The 19,279-nt window shown below is 52.6% G+C and overlaps 1 protein-coding gene across 2 annotated transcripts in view; it reads right to left on the bottom strand.

The window, feature by feature from the left end:
• HIVEP3 (HIVEP zinc finger 3) overlaps positions 1-19,279 on the bottom strand; it is a 297,820-nt gene that overhangs the window by 132,583 nt on the left and 145,958 nt on the right. The window contains exon 3 of one of the 2 annotated variants that reach the window (XM_054292448.1): positions 111-180. The exons of the other annotated variant lie outside the window; for it this stretch is intronic. The gene's annotated coding sequence lies outside the window, so the exon portion shown is untranslated. The remainder of the gene's footprint in view (positions 1-110; positions 181-19,279) is intronic. 2 annotated transcript variants of the gene reach the window in all.

Genomic DNA, 19,279 nt, shown 5'->3' with positions numbered 1-19,279 from the left:
CCCCGCGGTGCCCTGGCACGGCTGGCACGGGATGGAGCCGCGGCAGAGCCGCGCTGCGGGCGCGCACCCGCCCCGCTCCGAGCCGGGCCCGGGGACGCGCTCGGCGTTACCTGCACTCGCCCCCATGGCTCTGCCGGCGCCAGGCTGGACCCCGCGGCTCCAGGGGGATCTTCTGCCGCGCTGCAATAGAAAAGGTTGGTTTAAAGCTCCTTATTTGGGCAGTGATGTCAAGGGAAGTCGCTCGGGCAGCGCCTCCCCCTTTTTCCATTCACTCCACATTGTTTCCTGTTGTCAAGCGGCGGCTGGGGCTCCGCGCGGCCGCGGGATCCTCCGGACACGGGATCCTTTAGACACAGGGATCCTCTGGACACGAGATCCTCTGGATACAGGGATCCTTTAGACACAGGGATCCTCCGGACAGAGAGATCCTCTGGACATGGGATCCTCCGGATACGGGATCCTTTAGACACAGGGATTCTCTGGACAGAGAGATCCTCCGGACACGGGATCCTCTGAAAACAGAGATCCTCTGGGCACGGGATCCTCCGGACACGGGATCCTCCAGACACGGGATCCTCCAGACACGGGATCCTTTAGACACAGAGATCCTCTGGACATGGGATCCTCTGGACACAGAGATCCTCTGGACATGGGATCCTTTAGCTATAGGGATCCTCTGGATACAGGGATCCTTTGAACACGGGATCCTCTGAAAACAGGGATCCTTTAGACACAGGGTTCCTCCAGACACAGAAATCCTCTGGACACGGGATCCTCTGGACATGGGATCCCCTGACCATGGGATCCTCTGACCATGCGATCCTTTAGTCACAGGGATCCTCTGGATACGGGGATCTGCTGGACACAGGATCCTCTGAACAGAGAGATCCTCTGACCATGAGATCCTCTGGACACGGGGATCCTGGGGATCCTCCAGTCCTGGGAATATTCCAGCTCCAGTGGTCCTGCAGCCCCAGGGATCCTCCGGTTCTGGGGATCCTCCTGTCCAAGGAATCCTCAAGTCCTGGGAGTCCTCCAGCCCTGGGGATCCTCCAGCCCTGGGGTTCCTCCAGCAGCGGGATCCCCCGGCCAGGGTGACCCTGCAGCTCTGGGGACCCCCGAGCCCCGGGAATTCTCCATCCCCGGGGATGCTCCGGCGCTGCCCCGCCCGGGCGGGACACAGGAGCGGCTCCGAGCTGCCCCCGCTCTCCACAGCCCTTCCCATGGCCCGAGCCGTGATTCCCATCCCTCCGTCCTGCAGGGCCCGGGGGGAGCCGGGGGGTCCCGGCGGCCGAGGCAGCGCTGCGGGCCCGGCGCTGAGCGCGGCTCTCCCGCCGCCTCCCTGGCCCGCTCCCTTCCTTCCTTCCTTCCTTTCTTCCTTCCTTCCCCATCCCTCCCGCCGCCTTCCTCCCCCACATCCTCCTCCTCCTCGTCGTCCTTCCCCATCTGCCCCGGCTCCCGGCGCTCCCGCAGCGGCGCTGCCCGCGGCACCGCATGGCGAGGGAGCCCCTCCGGTCCCCTCTGGTCCCTTCTGGTCCCCTCTCCTCTCCCCTCCGCTCCCCTGCCCTCCTCTCCGCTCCCCTCCCGGCAGCCGGAGCCCTTCCCTCGGGATGCGGCACTGGGAGCGGGGCAGCCCCGCCCGAGGGCACCGGGAACCTCACCCGGAGCATCCCCGCGGCTGCGGGACGGAGGGCGGGGACACTGGGGACAGCCCGGACACTGGGGACAGCCCGGACACCGGGGACAGCCAGCGACAGTGGTGACACTGAGGACAGTGAGGACAGTGGGGACAGTGGGGACACTGGGGACAGCCCGGACACTGGGGACAGCCAGGGACAGTGATGAGGACAGTGGTGACACTGAAGACAGCGGGGACACTGGGGACAGCCAGGGACAGTGGGGACACTGAAGACAGTGGTGACACTGAGGACAATGGGGACACTGGGGAAAACGGGGACAGCTGGGACAGCCAGAGACAGTGGGGACACTGGGGACAGCCAAGACAACCCAGTCCCGCCAGGGTTTCCAGCACAGAGGGCTCCTGGTTCCTCACACCCCATGCACAGAGCTGCCCATGACCCCCGTGCCTGATGGATCCCTAAACACATCCCAGGCTTTGATTTGAATGCTTTTCCCTTTTTTTTTTTTTTTTTTTTTTTTTTTTTGGTTGGTGGGTTTGGATTATTTCTGTGTTTGGAGTTTGGGGGGTTTGATATTTACCACTTTATGCTCAGATAGTTATCACTTGTTTTCCTTGTATTTTTGGTGTCTGGAGTTGGCCCACAAGAGAGCTGGAGAGGGACTGGGGACAAGGATGGAGGGACAGGAGGCAGGGAATGGCTGCCAGTGCCAGAGGGCAGGGCTGGATGGGATCTTGGCAATTGGGAATTGTTCCCTGGCAGGGTGGGCAGGGGCTGGGCTGGAATTGCCAGAGCAGCTGTGGCTGCCCCTGGAGCCCTGGCAGTGCCCAAGGCCAGGCTGCACATTGGGGCTGGCAGCACCTGGCACAGTGGCAGGTGGCCCTGCCATGGATGGGGTGGCACTGGATAGAATTTGAGGTCTCTTCCCACCCAAACCATTCCAGGATTCTGTGATCACTCCCATACAAAGGGAAGCCAAAGCCCTTGGGATAAAAAGGGAACACAAAGGGATTCCCTGGCAATTCCCACCCAGGATCCCAGCTCTGGGCAGCCCAAGCTGAGCTCTGAGGACAGAGCCAGACACCCCTGGGTGCTCCAGGCAGCTGGGAAGAGGCAGCCTGGGTGGGTTTTTTTTAGGAGAAAGCAGAAGCACAGCATTGCAGCCAGGCTGTGTTTACATTTAAATGACATCTGCTTACTCAGCACAACGCTCCTGTTCCTCTGCCTGTGGTCACTGAAGCCCTGCTGGACCTGTGGAAAATGAGAGCTCCAGGCAGGATTGTTGTGCTCAGCCCCTCAGGAGGTGTTTGATATCTGCCTGCTGCTCTCTGGGCTGTACCTGCTCCAGTATTCTCTGGGGGAAGCAGCTGCACCCCAGAGCTGGCACATCTACACTGCCACGCCAAAAATGTTTGAAAAGAGGAAAACAAAAAACATCACCCCCATTCCCATCTGACTCCAGCTCGATAAAGTCAGGGTTAAGTCTAGAAAAGCTGGGGTGAAGTCTCTCTGATGGAAAGAAAAAGCAAAAGAGGAACTCACAGGATGTGCTTTTTGGGGTGGGCACCCCAGAGCTGTCCCTTTGCTCAGCAATGTTGATTTGCAGGAGAATGAATAAATGTACCAAACACGAGCCTGGCTTGTCTCCAACCATGCCCAGAGCCAACACCCCTACAAAGTGCCCCCTCAAATTGCTCTGGGTGCTGAACCCGAGGAAATGCCCCATAGCACATTTCCTACAAGCACAATGCTCCTGTTCCTCTGCCTATGGTCAGTAAAACCCCGCTGGACCTGGGGAAATCGAGAGCTCCAGGCAGGATTGTTGTGCTCAGCCCCTCAGGAGGAGTTTGAGAACTCCCTGCTGCTCTCTGGGCTCTACCTGCTCCAATATTCCCTGGGGGAAGCAGCTGCACCCCAGAGCTGGCCCATCTCAGCTCCCCTGCTCTGCTACACCAAAAATGTTTGAAAAGAGAAAAAAATCCATCACCCCCAGCTCAGTGGCTGCATTCACATCTGACTCCAGCTTGATAAAGTCAGGGTTAAGGGCTAAAAAAGCTTGGGTGAAATGTCTGATGGAAAGAAAAAGCAAAAGAGGAACTCACAGAATGTGCTTTTAGGTATGGGGACCCCGGAGATGTCCCTGTTGCTTTGCAGGAGAATGAATAAATCTATTGAAACACCAGCCTGGCTCATCTCCAACCATCCCCAGAGCCAAACCCCCCAAAGTGCCTCCCCAAACTGCTCTGGGTGCTGAACCCAAGGAAATGCCCCATAGCACATTTCCTACAAGCATTTCCTACAAGTTATTTCCTCACGAGCCCCGTTTCACACCCAATTTCAGCTGCTCTCCTTCCGGCCAGAAAGGAGAATCAGAGCCTGGGATAAAGAGGTTTTATTTGTTTCATTTTGTTCCCCTGCTGCTCCTCCCTGGCCCTGGTTGATTTGGATTATTTCTGTGTTTGGAGTTTGGGGGGTTTTGACATTAATCACGGTATGCTCGGATTGTTATCGCTTTTTTCCTTGGATTTTTTGGGTCTGGAGAGGGAGAGAGCTGGAGAGGGACTGGGGACAAGGATGGAGGGGCAGGAGCCAGGGAATGGAATTGGAGTGGAATTCAAATTGGAAACAGGGAGATTTGGGTGGGATATTAGGAAGCAATTCCTGGATGAGAGGGTGGGCAGGGGCTGGGCTGGAATTGCCAGAGCAGCTGTGGCTGCCCCTGGAGCCCTGGCAGTGCCCAAGACCAGGCTGCACATTGGGGCTGGCAGCACCTGGCACAGTGGCAGGTGGCCCTGCCCTGCAATCAGCTGCCATTGAAGATCCCTTCCCACCCAAACCACTCTGGCATTCACATTCCTCAATCAAGGATGGAAACCAGCACCAAAACCCATTGCAGCAAATGGAGAAAGGAAAGGAAAGAATGATTTCCTGGCTGGTTGCAGGTGCCCCCAGTGCCATTTGCCACAGGGGGTTTGTAGGCTGGCAAGGCCTGGTTAGAGAGGTTTGGGCTGTGCCAGGGTGCCCAGAGCAGCTGTGGCTGCCCCTGGAGCCCTGGCAGTGCCCAAGGCCAGGCTGGAGCACCTGGCACAGTGGGAGCTGTCCCTGGGGTGGCCTTGGATGGACTTTAAGGCTTTCCAGCCCAAATATTCCATAATTCTGTGACTGCTGTGAATTCCTGGGACTGTGTCTCCCCAGGAGAGGCAGCTGATGGGAGCAGAGTTGCTGCAGTCTCTCCCTGGGTTCCCTTCCACTCTTTCACAAGAGCTCCTCCCAGCCCCTTCTCAGCTCATCTCCATCTGCCAGAAATTAAATAAAAAAAAGGAAGGAAGAGCGTGGATGTGTCAGGAGGAGCTGCTCTGTGTGCCTGGGCTGCTGAAATCCCAGCCTGGGGAGCTGCTGAGGGCGCTGGGGGCTCTTACACAACCCCTGAGGTATCACTGCCTTGGGGACATGGAGTGAAGGAGAGATTTCTTTGGTGGCTGCTCCTGCTTCTGATTTGGGCTCCCTGTGGTTCTCTCCATGCTCTGGAATTGTGTATCATCTATTCCATGTCCACACAAATATCTGAGTCCAGTTTGATGAAGAACCTGGGTTTCTTGTCCTTCCCAGTCCCTTCTATTCCGAGGCCTCCTTCTCAGCCCAGGGTTTGTGGCCTCCAAGTGACAAACCTTGGGCTGCTTCTGGCCAGCCCTGGAGTCATTAAGGTTGGAGAACATCTCCAAAATGATCAAATTCCAGCACTATCCCAGCACTGCCAGGCCCACACAAACCCCTGTCCCCAAGTGCCACATCCACGTTTCCTGAGCACTTCCAGGTGACTCCAATGGGCAGGGCATTCCAGTGCTTGACCATCTGTCAGGAAATCAATTTTCCCCTGACATCCAACTTAAACCTCTCCTGGTGCCGTGTTGGGGCTGGTTCTCCTGTCTCAGGGCAGTGCACAGCTCCAGCTGGGACCTGACCCCAGCACTGGGGCCGAGCAGCTCCCATAGGAACCTCCACCTCCCCAGAGGAGGAAACAGCCCCAGTTCTGGTGTTTATGGGAGAGGTGTGAGAGGCTGAGAGTCCTGAGGGCTCTGGGGGGGATCCAGAGTGTGGCTGCAGCCCTGGGATTCCTTAAGGACCTTTAGCACCTGCACTTGGGGACACCATGGTGACACCACGGTGACTCAGGCTCCAGCCTGGCCTTGGGCACTGCCAGGGCTCCAGGGGCAGCCACAGCTGCTCTGGCCACCCTGGCAGAGCCCAAACCTCTCTAACCAGGCCTTGCCAGGCTAAAAACCCCCTGTGGCAAATGGCACTGGGGACACCTGCAACCAGCCAGGAAATCATTCTTTCCTTTCCTTTCTCCATTTGCTGCAATGGGTTTTGGTGCTGGTTTCCATCCTTGATTGAGGAATGTGAATGCCAGAGTGGTTTGGGTGGGAAGGGATCTTCAATGGCAGCTGATTGCAGGGCAGGGCCACCTGCCACTGTGCCAGGTGCTGCCAGCCCCAATGTCCAGCCTGGCCTTGGGCACTGCCAGGGCTCCAGGGGCAGCCACAGCTGCTCTGGCAATTCCAGCCCAGCCCCTGCCCACCCTGCCAGGGAACAATTCCCAATTGCCAAGATCCCATCCAGCCCTGCCCGCTGGCACTGGCAGCCATTCCCTGGCTCCTGTCCCTCCATCCTTGTCCCCAGTCCCTCTGCAGCTCTCCTGGAGCCCCTTCAGGCCCTGCAAGGGCTCTGAGCTCTCCCTGGAGCCTTCTCCTCCCCAGTTCTCCCAGCCCTCCCAGCCCCACAGGATTCGTGCATCCCCAGACATTTCCCCGGGTAGGAAGTCTCTGACCCAGGAAGGTGCAGGGACTCCTTGAGGGCTGCACAGGAAATCCGTGGGAGAACTGAGAGGAAACTTTCCAGCTCCCACAGTGCATTCCCAGCTCTCTGCTGGGAACCTCCCTTCCCACCCGGTTACCCCAAGAGCAGCTCTGCAGCCCTGTGGATGGAAAGGCTGCAAGTCCTGGCAGCATTTCCAGGCTCTGTAAATGGATTTTAGGAGGAGAGGAATGAGCTGGGAGCAGCTGGAAGCATGCAGGGAGCTCCAAGGAGCTGCTGTGCAGCACAAAGAGTGGAAAAATGAGTAAAACTCAAAAAAAAAAACCCACCAGGAGAGGTGGGGAGCGTTTGACAGAGGCCTTTTCAGGCACTGGGTAATTTCTGCCCAGGCTGGGCCAGGCTGAGGTGAGGGATGGGGAGGAAAAGGCTCTGAGCTTGGGTGAGGAGGGAGATGTGGTTGTTTAACCCCCCTGCACCTCAGGACTGCCCCTTTCCTGGCTAAACAGTTTCCAACAAAGGATTTCCACAAAAGTCAGCGTGGCCTGAGCTTCACCCCATGTTTTCCTGCCCCTGTAGCAGGAGCAGGAGTCCCCAGAGATCCTGGGCCTTCATTTGCCAATTTAAGCACAACCACAATTTTCTGCCCAAGAGAAGCCACCAGCACCAGGCAAACACCTTTGTGTGGATTGCCCTGAAAGGCCATTTGTGCTGTTTGAGGGAAAATTACCTAAAAAACACCTTTAGGGTGTCGAGGCACAGAGATCAACCCCAGGGCACTGAGGGTGTCATGGGCAGGGTGAAGGACCCAGGGGAAAGATAAATCTTAAAAAACTACAGCGTTTTTTAACCCAGAATCTTCAATGTGCTCGTGTCTGGCTCTGTGTGAGAATTCCATCCAAGACCCTTCTGTGTTAAATCAAAGCACTTTAACACAACATTTGCACTTTGCTGTGAATTTTGTTACTTTTTATTTTTCCTTTCTGCAAGGGTTTGGAGTGACAGGACCCACAGGGAATGGATTTAAGGTGAAGGAGGGAAGGGCTGGATGGGATCTTGGCAATTGGCAATTGAGGAGGGGCAGGGGCTGGAATTGCCAGAGCAGCTGTGGCTGCCCCTGGAGCCCTGGCAGTGCCCAAGGCCAGGCTGGACATTGGGGCTGGCAGCACCTGGCACAGTGGCAGGTGGCCCTGCCCTGCAATCAGCTGCCATTGAAGATCCCTTCCCACCCAAACCACTCTGGCATTCACATTCCTCAATCCAGGATGGAAACCAGCACCAAAACCCATTGCAGCAAATGGAGAAAGGAAAGGAAAGAATGATTTCCTGGCTGGTTGCAGGTGCCCCCAGTGCCATTTGCCACAGGGGGTTTGTAGCCTGGCAAGGGCTGGTTAGAGAGGTTTGGGCTGTGCCAGGGTGGCCAGAGCAGCTGTGGCTGTCCCTGGAGCCCTGGCAGTGCCCAAGGCCAGGCTGGAGCACCTGGCACAGTGGGAGGTGTCCCTGCCAAGGCAGGGGTGGGAATTGGATGGGATTTTAAGGTCCCATTCCATGATTCTGTGATTTCCTGGAAAGAGACTCCTGTTGGGCTTGGAGCACCTGGGACAGTGGGAGGTGTCCCTGGGGGTGGCACTGGTTGGGATTTAAGTTCCTTCCAACCCAAACCATTCCATGAAGATTTTTGTCATTTTAAAGCCCCACAGCCCAAGCCTGAGCATTGCCACTCCTGACTGAAGAGGAGCAGGGAATGTTCTTCCCACGTCACCTCTCCCCTTGGGAAATCTGGAGCAGCAGAAACCTGTGAATTCACCACATTTGAGATAAATTTCACCTTTTCCAGCCTGAGCTGTCGATCTCTGAGTGGGAAATGAGAACCTTCAGGAGTTCCAGGTTCACCCACAGCCCCTGAGCTCCCCCTGCCCCTGTGAATCCCTCCTGGCCCCTTTCCTGAGCTGGGCTCATTTGGAATAGTCCAGCCCTAGAAGCCCAAGCCCCTTTTCAGCCATCCATCAGCAATTAGACAAACAAAGAGTAATTAATAGCTCTAATTAAGGGCAGTGCTCGTTTGGCTGCCCAGGATCCTCCATCCCTCAGCACAGGATTTCTGCATCCCACTTCCCACATCTGCAAAATCCCTTAACTCCAAAGCTCCCTGTGCTCATTAAACATCTCAGAACCACGAGGGAGAGTCTTCAACGATCCCAAAAAATCCCTGCAAAGTTGAGTTCATATTCCAAGGCTCCCATGGAAGCCACATGGCCTGGGAAGTGGCAGGCACGAGGAATCATTGTGCTAATTTTAGCCCGAGCATCTGCTCCATGTTAAATCTGAAACTCCGTCTCTGAGAAATCTTTAATTAATTTTTAAATTTTTTTTTACCCCTTTCAGAATTGACATTTGTCAAACAAGATGTTGGGAGCTGAGGCTGCAGCCGAGTCTGAGTAATCCCAGGGGGTGAGAGCTCAGGGATGGAGCTGGGAGAATTGGGGACTGCAGAGCCAGGCTGGCTGTGCCCCTGCCTTGGGCTGTCCCCAGGTCCTGACAGGGGACAGAGTCACAGGTCCTGACAGGGGACAGGGCCACCCAGGTCCTGACAGGGGAGGGATCACCCAGCTCCTGCCAGAGGACAGGGTCACCCAGGTCCTGACAGGGGACAGGGTCACCCAGATCCTGCCAGGGGACATGGCCAGAGGTCCTGACAGGGGACAAGGCCACCCAGGTCCTGACAGGGGACAGAATCACCCAGCCCTGCCCAGGGTCGCCCAGGTCCTGCCTGATTCACTCAGCTCCTGCCAGAGTCACCCACATCCTGCCAGGGTCACCCAGGTCCTGACAGGTTTGCTCAGGTCCTGATAGGGTAAGCCAGCTCCCACCTGGTTCTTGCCAGGGTTACTCAGTTCCTGCCAGAGTTACTTAGCTCCTGCCAGGGTCACCAAGGTCCTGTCAGGGTCATTCAGGACCTAACAAGGTCACCCAGGTCCTGCCTGGTTCACTTGGCTCCTGCTCAGGGTCACCCAGCCCTGCAGGGTCCCCCAGGTCCCCGCCTGCCCCCCAGGCTGCCCAGCATGGACCAGGCTCAGCTGGAAACCCGGGAATTCCCCTGTGGGTGAATGGCCCCAGGTGATGTTTTTGCACTGCTGCACTCAGCTCTTACGGGGCTTTAAGCAGCCTCTTATCCTATTATTAGTGGGTTTATGAAGCTGAGCAGCTTCCCAGCCCTAATCCAGTTTGGGAAATCCCAGGGAGCAGGAGAGAGCACCTGCAGGGCCCTCAGCTTGGGCATCCCAGGTTGCAGCAGGGAAAGGACACAGACACCTTCCAGTACATCCCACCCTTTTTCCTTTTCCTTTTCCTTTTCCTTTTCCTTTTCCTTTTCCTTTTCCTTTTCCTTTTCCTTTTCCTTTTCCTTTCCCTTTCCCTTCCCTCCTCTTCCCTTCACTTTCCCCTTTCCCCTTTCCCCTTTCCCCTTTCCCCTTTCCCCTTTTCCTTTCCCCTTTTCCTTCCCCTTTCCCCTTTCCCCTTTTCCTTTCCCCTTTCCCTTTCCCTTTTTCCTTCCCCTTTCCCCTTTCCCCTTTTCTTTCCCTTTCCCTTTCCCTTTCCCTTTCCCTTTCCCTTTCCCTTTCCCTTTCCCTTTCCCCTTTCCCCTTTCCCCTTTCCCTTCTTCCCTTCCCTCTTCCCTTCCTTTCCCTTTTTCCTTTCCCTCTCCTCACACCCGGATTTTTCCATTGCCCCAGCTGAACTGACAGCTCAGTTTATTATTTTTATATATTTTTATATATTTTTATATATTTTTAAATATTTTCAATATTCCCCTCTGGCCACCCAGACCACTGGGCTGACTCCCCCAATCTCATCCAGGTGGACACAGACAAACAGGAAATTTTCCCAACAATTTGCCCATTCATTCCCAGGGAGTGACTCCCAGCTGGAATTTATCCCTGGATTCTTTTAAATGGGGCACTTCATGGTGCACAAGGCCCAGGAAGGAGGAAAATACCAAATGACACGGGAAGTGTTGGATAAATCATCAGAAATCATCACAGGATTCATCCCAAAATTCAGCCTGAGTGGGGCTGTGCCGTGGGATGGGGGAACACAAGGCCTGGATGGGGCTGGGAATTCTGGTTTTTAATTCCTCAAGGGCCAAAACATCGATAGATTCCCTAAAACCACCTAAAAATTCCCTAAATGTGCAAAAAGAAAACTTAGAACTGCCTGAAATCACCCTAAAACTGCCTCAAAACACCCTAAAACTGCCATAAAACATCTTAAAGCCCCCTCAAAACAGCCTGAAGCTGACTAAAAACCACCCCCAAACTGCCTAAAACCACCCCAAAACTGCCTAAAAACACTAAAAACATCCTAAAACTGCCTCAAAACACCCCAAAACTGCCATAAGGCCCCCTCAAAAGACTCTGAAACTGACTTAAAAATGCCCTAAAACTGCCTGACATCACCCTAACACTGCCTCAAAACCAGTCCAAAACTGCCTCAAAACCAGTCCAAAGCTGCCTCAAAACATCCTAAAACTGCCTAAAAACAGCCTAAAAGCACTTTAGAACAACCTAAAACTGGCTCGAAACACCCTGAAACTGCCTTAAAACAACCTAAAGCCACCTGAAAAAAACCTAAAACTGGCTCAAAACACCCTGAAACTGCCTTAAACATCCTGAAACCGCCTCAAAACACCCCAAAATTGCCAAAAAACACCAGAAAAGGGGGAAAATGCATCATTCAGGCAACAACCATAATTTTATAGTTGAGTCATTTATGTTTGGTTTTTTTTTTTTAATTTACAAAGTGAGGATTTCAGGTCTTTGATGTGTCAGAAGATGTGCCCAGCACAGCCTGTGTGAATCTGTGGGGTTTATTTCATAAACTGGATAATTATGGGACAAAACCAGTTCCTGCACCAAGCTGGGCCTAAGCAAACTAAGCTGGCTCGGAACTACTCGGCCGAAAGTCCAAAATTCAGGAAAAGATTTAAAATAAACTAAGAAAAATAGAATTATTGACCATGGTGGTGGTGCTGGGGGTGGGTTGGACTTGGCCTTGGAGGGGTTTTCCAACCTCAAGGACTGGAAATTCCGACCTGAAGGAGGAGATGGTTGGACTTGACCTTGGAGAGCTTTTCCAATCTGGACAAGGAAATGGTTGGACTTAATCTTGGAGAGCTTTTCCAGCCTTCAAGATTGGAAATTCCAGCCTGGAGAAGGAGACGGGTTGGACTTGACCTTGGAGGACTTTTCCAACCTTTAAGTCTGGAAATTCCAACCTGAAGGAGATGGTTGGACTTGATCTTGGAGAGCTTTTCAAAGGTTGAACTTGACCTTGCAGGGCTTTTCCAGCCTTAGAGATTGGAAATTCTGACCTGGAAAAGATGGTTGGACTTGACCTTGAAGGCCTTTTCCAACATTGAAGCTGGAAACTCCAACCTGGAGAAGGAGATGTTTGGACTTGTCCTTGAAGGGCTTTTTCAACCTCAAGGATGGAAAATTCCAATCTGAAGGAGGAGATGGTTGGACTTGATCTTGGAGAGCTTTTCCAGCCTTAAAGATTGGAAATTCCAACCTGGAGAAGGAGATGGGTTGGACTTGACCTTGGAAGGGTTTTCCAACCTTTAAGCCTGTAAATTCCAACCTGAAGGAGATGGTTGGACTTGTTCTTGGAGAGATTTTCAAAGGTTGAACTTGACCTTGAAGGGCTTTTCCAGCCTTAAAGGTTGGAAATTCCAACCTGGAGAAGATGAGTGAGGTTGATCTTGGAGAGCTTTTCCAGTCTGGACGAGGAAATGGTTGCACTTGATCTTGGAGAGCTTTTCCAGCCTTAAAGATTGGAAATTCCAACCTGGAGAAGGAGATGGGTTGGACTTGACCTTGGAGGGGTTTTCCAACCTTTAAGCCTGTAAATTCCAACCTGAAGGAGATGGTTGGACTTGATCTTGGTGGGATTTTCCAACCTTTAGGCTGGAAATTCCATCTAGAAGGAGGAAATGGCTGGACTTGAACTTGGAGGGATTTTCCAGCCTGAAAGATTGGAAATTCCAACCTGAAGGAGGAGATTATTGGAATTGACCTTGGAGAACTTTTCCAATCTGGATGAGGAAATGGTTGGACTTGACCTTGGAGGGCTTTTCCAACCTCAAGGACTGGAAATTCCAACCTGAAGGAGGAGATGGTTGGACTTGACCTTGGAGGGCTTTTCCACCCTTTAAGCCTGGAAATTCCAACCTGAAGGAGGAGATGGTTGGACTTGACCTTGGAGGGCTTTTCCAACCTTTAAGCTGGAAATTCCAACCTCAAGGAGATGGTTTGACTTGGTCTCAGAGGGCTTTTCTAACCTCAAGGACTGGAAATTCCAACTTTAGGGATTTGGAATTCTGAGAGAGGGGAAGTGACAGAGCAGGGACAGCAGAGTGGAACAGCAGGGCGTGGCATCAGCTCCCATCCCTCACCTGCCACTGGCTCTCCAAACTCCAGGAACCCTTAAATCCTCCTGGAATTCCTCCTCCCTGCCTGGAATCGCCCCAGCTGCCCCATGGCACAAAGGAATCCTTTGAAATCCAGAGTGAAGAGGGGCTGGGGGGGCTCAAGCCCTGCAACCTCCTCCCAATCTGCCGTTCTTGGCAGCCCAGGCCAAGTTATCCCCAATGAAAACACCCCAGAGCCTGTCCCGTGCTTCCCGGCTGGAACCGATCCCACCCGCGCTCCTCCAGGAGAATTCCTTCACGCCTCCTTTAGTGGAGGAAGCTGTGGAGTGGATTCACTTCAGTGCAACATCCTCATCTCAAGGAGGTGAATCACAGCCTGGAACGAGGATTTTTCACTCTGCTGGCTGCAAAGGGAGAGGGGTGAATTCCCAGCTGGAGACGGAGGAATTACAGAATTCACAGAATTCCCAAAATCACAGAATTCCCAGAATTCCCAGAATCACTGGGTTGGAAGAGACCTCCAAGCTCATCGAGTCCAACCCAGCCCCAGCACCTCAACTCAGCCCTGGCACCCAGTGCCACATCCAGGCTTTGTTAAACACCCCCAGGGATGGTGACTCCAGCACCTCCCTGAGCAGAACATTCCAGAACTTTATCACTGTTTCCATAAAATCCTTTTCCTGATATCCAACCTGTATTTCCCTTGAGGCAGCTTGAGGCTGTGTGCTCTGGTTCTGTCAGTTCCTGGAGACAGAGACCAGCCCTGTGTTTGTAACAGGATGTGAGGGCATTTATTTCACACTCCTGGAAGTGTCACCTGGCCACCCTCACTGTGGTTTTATTTTTATTATTTATAAATTAATATATATATGTATATACATATATAAAAATAAATATATATAAAATAAAGAATATATATTTTTCTATAATATAAATATATATAATAAATTTTAATAATTTAGAAGTAAATTGTTTCTACATAAATTATAACAAATATATAAAATAAATATATATAAAATTATGCACATTCTGGTTGTGCATCATTCACTAATGAATGCCACAGCAAAAAAAAAAAAAAATCCCAAACATTTTAGACAAGGAAACAAATCAAAAATCCCTTCCAAACACGAGGTGATAACTTAAAAATTTAGGAGATGGAGGCTTCAGGCCACACACAAAAATAAATTCAAATAAACACATTGAAGGGGAGGTATCAAGACCCCTCTCATGCTCTGAGCCAAGGGACTGCAGCAAACACTAAACTGGCAGGAAATCCTAAACCCAGTGCTGGGGTTGGTTTTATGATATATATTATATTAAAAGAAAATGATATATTAAAACTATACTAAAAGAACAGAAGTAAGGATTTCATCAGAAGGCTTGCAAGGAAAGGAAGGAATGGAATGATAATAAAATCTTGTGACTGACCAGAGAGTCTGAGGCAGCTGGACTGTGATTGGCCATTAATTAAAAACAACCACATGAGACCAATCACAGAGGCACCTGTTGCATTCCACAGCAGCAGATAATCATTGTTTACATTTTGTTCCTGAGGGTTCTCAGCTTCTCAGGAGAAAAAATCATAGCAAAAGGATTTTTCATAAAATCCCCCCTCCAGGAGATTTCTGCTGTCCATGGCCACTGAGTGTCCCTGCAGGGCTGATCCAATTCCAGCATCCCATGGGGAGATGCTGCGCCCAGGGCAGGTGCCAAGCATTCCTCCCTGGATCCAATCTGAGCCTGGCACAGCACAGCAGCCTTTGCCCCCTGCATTGCCAGAGGAGCAGCTTTCTGCTGCCCTGCATTGCCAGAGGGAGCCCAGGCCCATCTGCAGCAGCCCTGGAGCTGCAGAGGAAAACTCCCCCCTTGTGCAGGATCCCTGCTGCAGCAGAGCCACAGCTGGCACTGCAGGAGGGCTGAGCCCCCATGGCATGGGGCTGGGACACCAGCCTGAGCCACAGCGTGCCAGGGCCTGCTCTCACGCTGGCAGGGTTTGTTTGCACTATTGCATTTGTATTTTAATTTCCCTAATAAAGAACTGTTATTCCTGCTCCCATATCTTTGCCTGAGAGCCCCTTAATTTCAAATCTATAATAATTTAGAGGGAGGGGGTTTGTATTTTCCATTTCAGGGGAGGCTCCTGCATTCCTCAGCAGACACCTGGCTGTTCAAATCAAGACACTTGGTCACCCCTCCAGGAGATCCCAACCCAAAACCTCCTCCCCAAAGCTGGATTGTGCCACCAGCCTGGAAGTTCTGAGCTGCCTCCCCTGACTCTGCTCAGATGTTTCAAAGATTTGCTTGGATTTTTTTTTTTCCTTTTAGATATATATATATATATTATTATTTCACACTTTCAACTCAGCACAGAAAGCTCCTCAAATTTTCCTTCACAGGCTGAAATCTGTAATTACGGGCTGCAGTCAGGCAGCGGCTGCTGGAGCTCCCTGCCCTGCCAGCAGAGCAGGTCAATTATGAGCTCTGAACCCACATTACCAGGAGGGGAAGCTGGTTTGAATTCTGCTCAATTAGTGCTGGAACTGTCTTGGAAGAGAAAGGTGAATGGAGCTAATGGAGCTCTGCAGAGACCTCCCCACCAGCGCTGCAGAGGCTGGAATTTAATTTTTGATATGGCAGCAATTAATGATGTTTTAGCACCCAGTGCACTCAGAGCATTGGGGGTAGCACGGTTGGGATGGACAGAGAGCAGATATTTCTGCAGCCAGGGCTGGGAACTTGTGGGTTATTGCAAAGGGCCTGGGAGCAGGGCCCTGCTGGGAGCTGCCAGCCACAGCTCAGAGCAGGCCTGAGAGAAGAGAGGGGGAGAGAGGATGAGAGGGTGAGCGAGTAAAAGGGGTAAAAGCAAGAGCTAAGAGGTAAAAGCTAAGAGCATAGAAAAAGTAAGTGCAAAGTTCCCATTACAATAGCATAAATCTTCTTCTGTGCTGAATATTCTGATTCTCACTAACCAATCTAGTCCAAGATACAAATCCTACAGCATTTCCATACAGCCTATAAGAATCATTACATTCCCACACTGGGTTACATTTTAAACCCTACAAACTCCTCTTTGGGCCCCTTCTGCCAAGCTGGCAGGGTCTGCTGTGAGCCTTGGGCCTGTCTGCAAGCAGAGGGGATTGTTTGACCAAAAGGGGATCACCTTCAGCTGGCCATGCCATTGTTTTCCAGTTGTTCAGTAACTGAGGGATCTCAAAGCTTGCTTTCATTTAAATCTTGCTTATAGTTTCCATATCCTCAAAATCTTTTGCCAGACAATCATGTTTATAAGGCTCTCCTGTTTCATCTTCCCCAACAGCACTCCCAACCTGCAGGTGATGTTCTTGAGGTTCCTCTCTTGTTCCTCCTCACCTCCAGCTCAGGGGTTGATTTCAGAGCCATGGGGAGGGTGCTGGGGCACAGAGGGAACTTTTAGGGTGTTCTTCCCTCCCTTTCCTGGGCTGAGGCATAGGACAGAGTGTGGAATTACAGGACAGATGTGGAATTATGGAAGGGCTCGTTGGACTGCTGCCATTCCCAGAGTGAAGATCATTCCTCAGATGCTCTCAGGCAGCTCTCAAACACCCCAGAAACCTGAAACTCCCTGAGACAGGGGATTTTGGGAATCCTTTACCACTGCTCCCCTTCTGAGAATGGGTGCCTGTAAGCAGCAAAAACACTGAGGGGAAGATTTAAAAGAGATGGAAAATTTTCTTTTCTCCAGCTGGTGAAAGTGTGAATCTCACCCAAACACCACGTGGGTGGGAGGGCAGAGCCAGGTACTCCAGGCATCCAGCTCAGGGTATTCCACAATCCCCAGAGTGTGATCAGGGGGAATTGCCCTGTCTGGGTTTGTCCCTTAGGATTGCAGAACCCAGCAGGGAGCAGCAGCTCAGCCTGGAGAGGAAAAGGCTCCAGGGAGAGCTCAGAGCCCTTGCAGGGCCTGAAGGGGCTCCAGGAGAGCTGCAGAGGGACTGGGGACTAGGATGGAGGGACAGGAGGCAGGGAATGGCTGCCAGTGCCAGAGGGCAGGGCTGGATGGGATCTTGGCAATTGGGAATTGTTCCCTGGCAGGGTGGGCAGGGGCTGGGCTGGAATTGCCAGAGCAGCTGTGGCTGCCCCTGGAGCCCTGGCAGTGCCCAAGGCCAGGCTGCACATTGGGGCTGGCAGCACCTGGCACAGTGGCAGGTGGCCCTGCCCTGCAATCAGCTGCCATTGAAGATCCCTTCCCACCCAAACCACTCTGGCATTCCCATTCCTCAATCAAGGATGGAAACCAGCACCAAAACCCATTGCAGCAAATGGAGAAAGGAAAGGAAAGAATGGTTTCCTGGCTGGTTCCAGGTGCCCCCAGTGCCATTTGCCACAGGGGGTTTGTAGCCTGGCAAGGCCTGGTTAGAGAGGTTTGGGCTGTGCCAGGGTGCCCAGAGCCGCTGTGGCTGCCCCTGGAGCCCTGGCAGTGCCCAAGGCCAGGCTGGAGCACCTGGCACAGTGGCAGGTGTCCCTGCCATGGCACTGGAGGGGATTTAGGATCCCCCCAGCCCTTGCTGTGAGTCAGTGCCTCTGTCACCATGGGCTGGCACCTCAGGAACCACGCCCAGGTCACAGCACCCCCGAGTGCCACAGGGAGACAGAAAAGGAATCCAGGAACAAAACTGTCCCTGCCCCCCAGTGCCACACCAGGCTCACCCCTTCTTCCTCCCCCTGCATTTCCTGGGGTCACCCCAGCCCAGAGCAGGGACTGGAATGCTCTGAGGTCGCTGCAGTCGGGTTTATCCCCTGCTCCTCCTCCAGCTGTCCTCAGGGCTGTCAGGGGCAGCCCCAGCCCCGCAGCCATCCCCCAGCCCCAGGCTGGGCTGTTTCCAGACAAAACCCGCTCCAAAAACATCCCCGGGCTGCAGGAATCGACACCTTTGGGGTTTTTTTCATGCTGAACCGTGACCTGAAATGGCCCAGAAGTGCCTCAGCTGAGCCGGGGTTTATCTGAGCAGCTCCTTAATCCCCTCCTCCCTCAATCTCGGCTCTGCCAACACCTCCCTGGGCACAGAACAGGTGCGAATCAGAGCAAAATCGCCAGCAAAAAAGAAAAATACAACAAAAAATCAAAATCAGCCTTGCCAGGCAAGGCAGGGTTCGACTTGCACATGTAGAGCTGTACCTGAAGCAGCCTGGCTGGTTCATCCCTCTCCCAGAACACAGCCGTGTCTCGTTTTATTAATAAAAGACGTGGCTGTCTCTCTTTTTTTTTCTTTTTTTTTTGAAAACGTTATTAAAATCCATGGTGAGATTTTCATTGGCAATGAATTCCAGGGCTTAATTATGCACTGTGTTAACAGGCTGGGTGTTTTTACATGTCTGAGAGAGGCCACGTGCTCCCACACTCTCTGAGCAGATTAAATAACCAGACAAATGTATCCTCTGCACCTTTTTATGGGATTGATGGAATTTTGGTGGGTTGGACACCATGAGGATGTTCAGAGGGATCTTCAGATCCCTGGATTTGGAGCCTCTCTAGGGTATCAAACACTTGAGGTTTGGAATTTTTAAGGATTTTTAAGGATTTTTTGTGATTTTTAAGGATTTGGTGATTTTTAAGGATTTCTAACCAGTGGGAGGTTTTGATGAGATGTTTTTAAGGTCCCTCTGACCCAAACCATCCTGTGATTCTATAACTCATCAAGACAGGGAGATAAGGAAATGCTGCTCTGATTTATAGAAATCCTTCACATCCGTCTCAATAAATGCCAAGATTTGTTGTTTCCCACTCATGCCAGCAACACTTCCTGCAGAGTTTACCAGGGAAAAACTGATTTTCTGCGCTGTTTGTCCAGACAAACCCTTCTCTTTGGCTGCGGGGCCAGACCAGCCAGCAGGTGACAAATGTCCCTGCTCCCAGAGGCCACTGTCCCACCAGAGGCTCCCAGCCACATTTCCTGGGCTGTGAGCAGGGTTCACACCTTGGCAGGTCCAAAAGGACCCCCCAGGACAGGTTTTGTGTCTCTTTCAGCCTCACCCCTGAGTTGTGATGCCCAAATTTTCTCATCGAGCTGTGGCTGCCCCTGGAGCCCTGGCAGTGCCCAAGGCCAGGCTGGAGCACCTGGGACATTGGGAGGTGTCCCTGACATGGCAGGGGTGGCACTGGGTGGGATTTTAGGGTCCCTCCCAACCCAAACGATTCCAGAATTCCCCATCCCACAACACGACAGACAGATCCAACAGTGATGAATCACAGAACCACAGAATGAATTAGGTTGGAAAAGATCTCCAAGATCATCAAAGCTGTGTCTGATCTTGTCCCCAGCCCAGAGCTCTGAGTGCCACCTCCAGGAAATCCTTGGGCACCTCCAGGGATGGGCACTGCAAAGCTCCCTGGGCAATCCCTGCCAAACCCTGACCACCCTTT

Source organism: Melozone crissalis, unplaced genomic scaffold (assembly GCF_028551555.1).
Source record: "Melozone crissalis strain CALT ecotype California unplaced genomic scaffold, PUWL_Pcris_2 ptg000111l_1, whole genome shotgun sequence".
Taxonomy (NCBI): Eukaryota; Metazoa; Chordata; class Aves; order Passeriformes; family Passerellidae; genus Melozone; species Melozone crissalis.
This window is presented reverse-complemented; position numbering and strand designations above follow the sequence as displayed.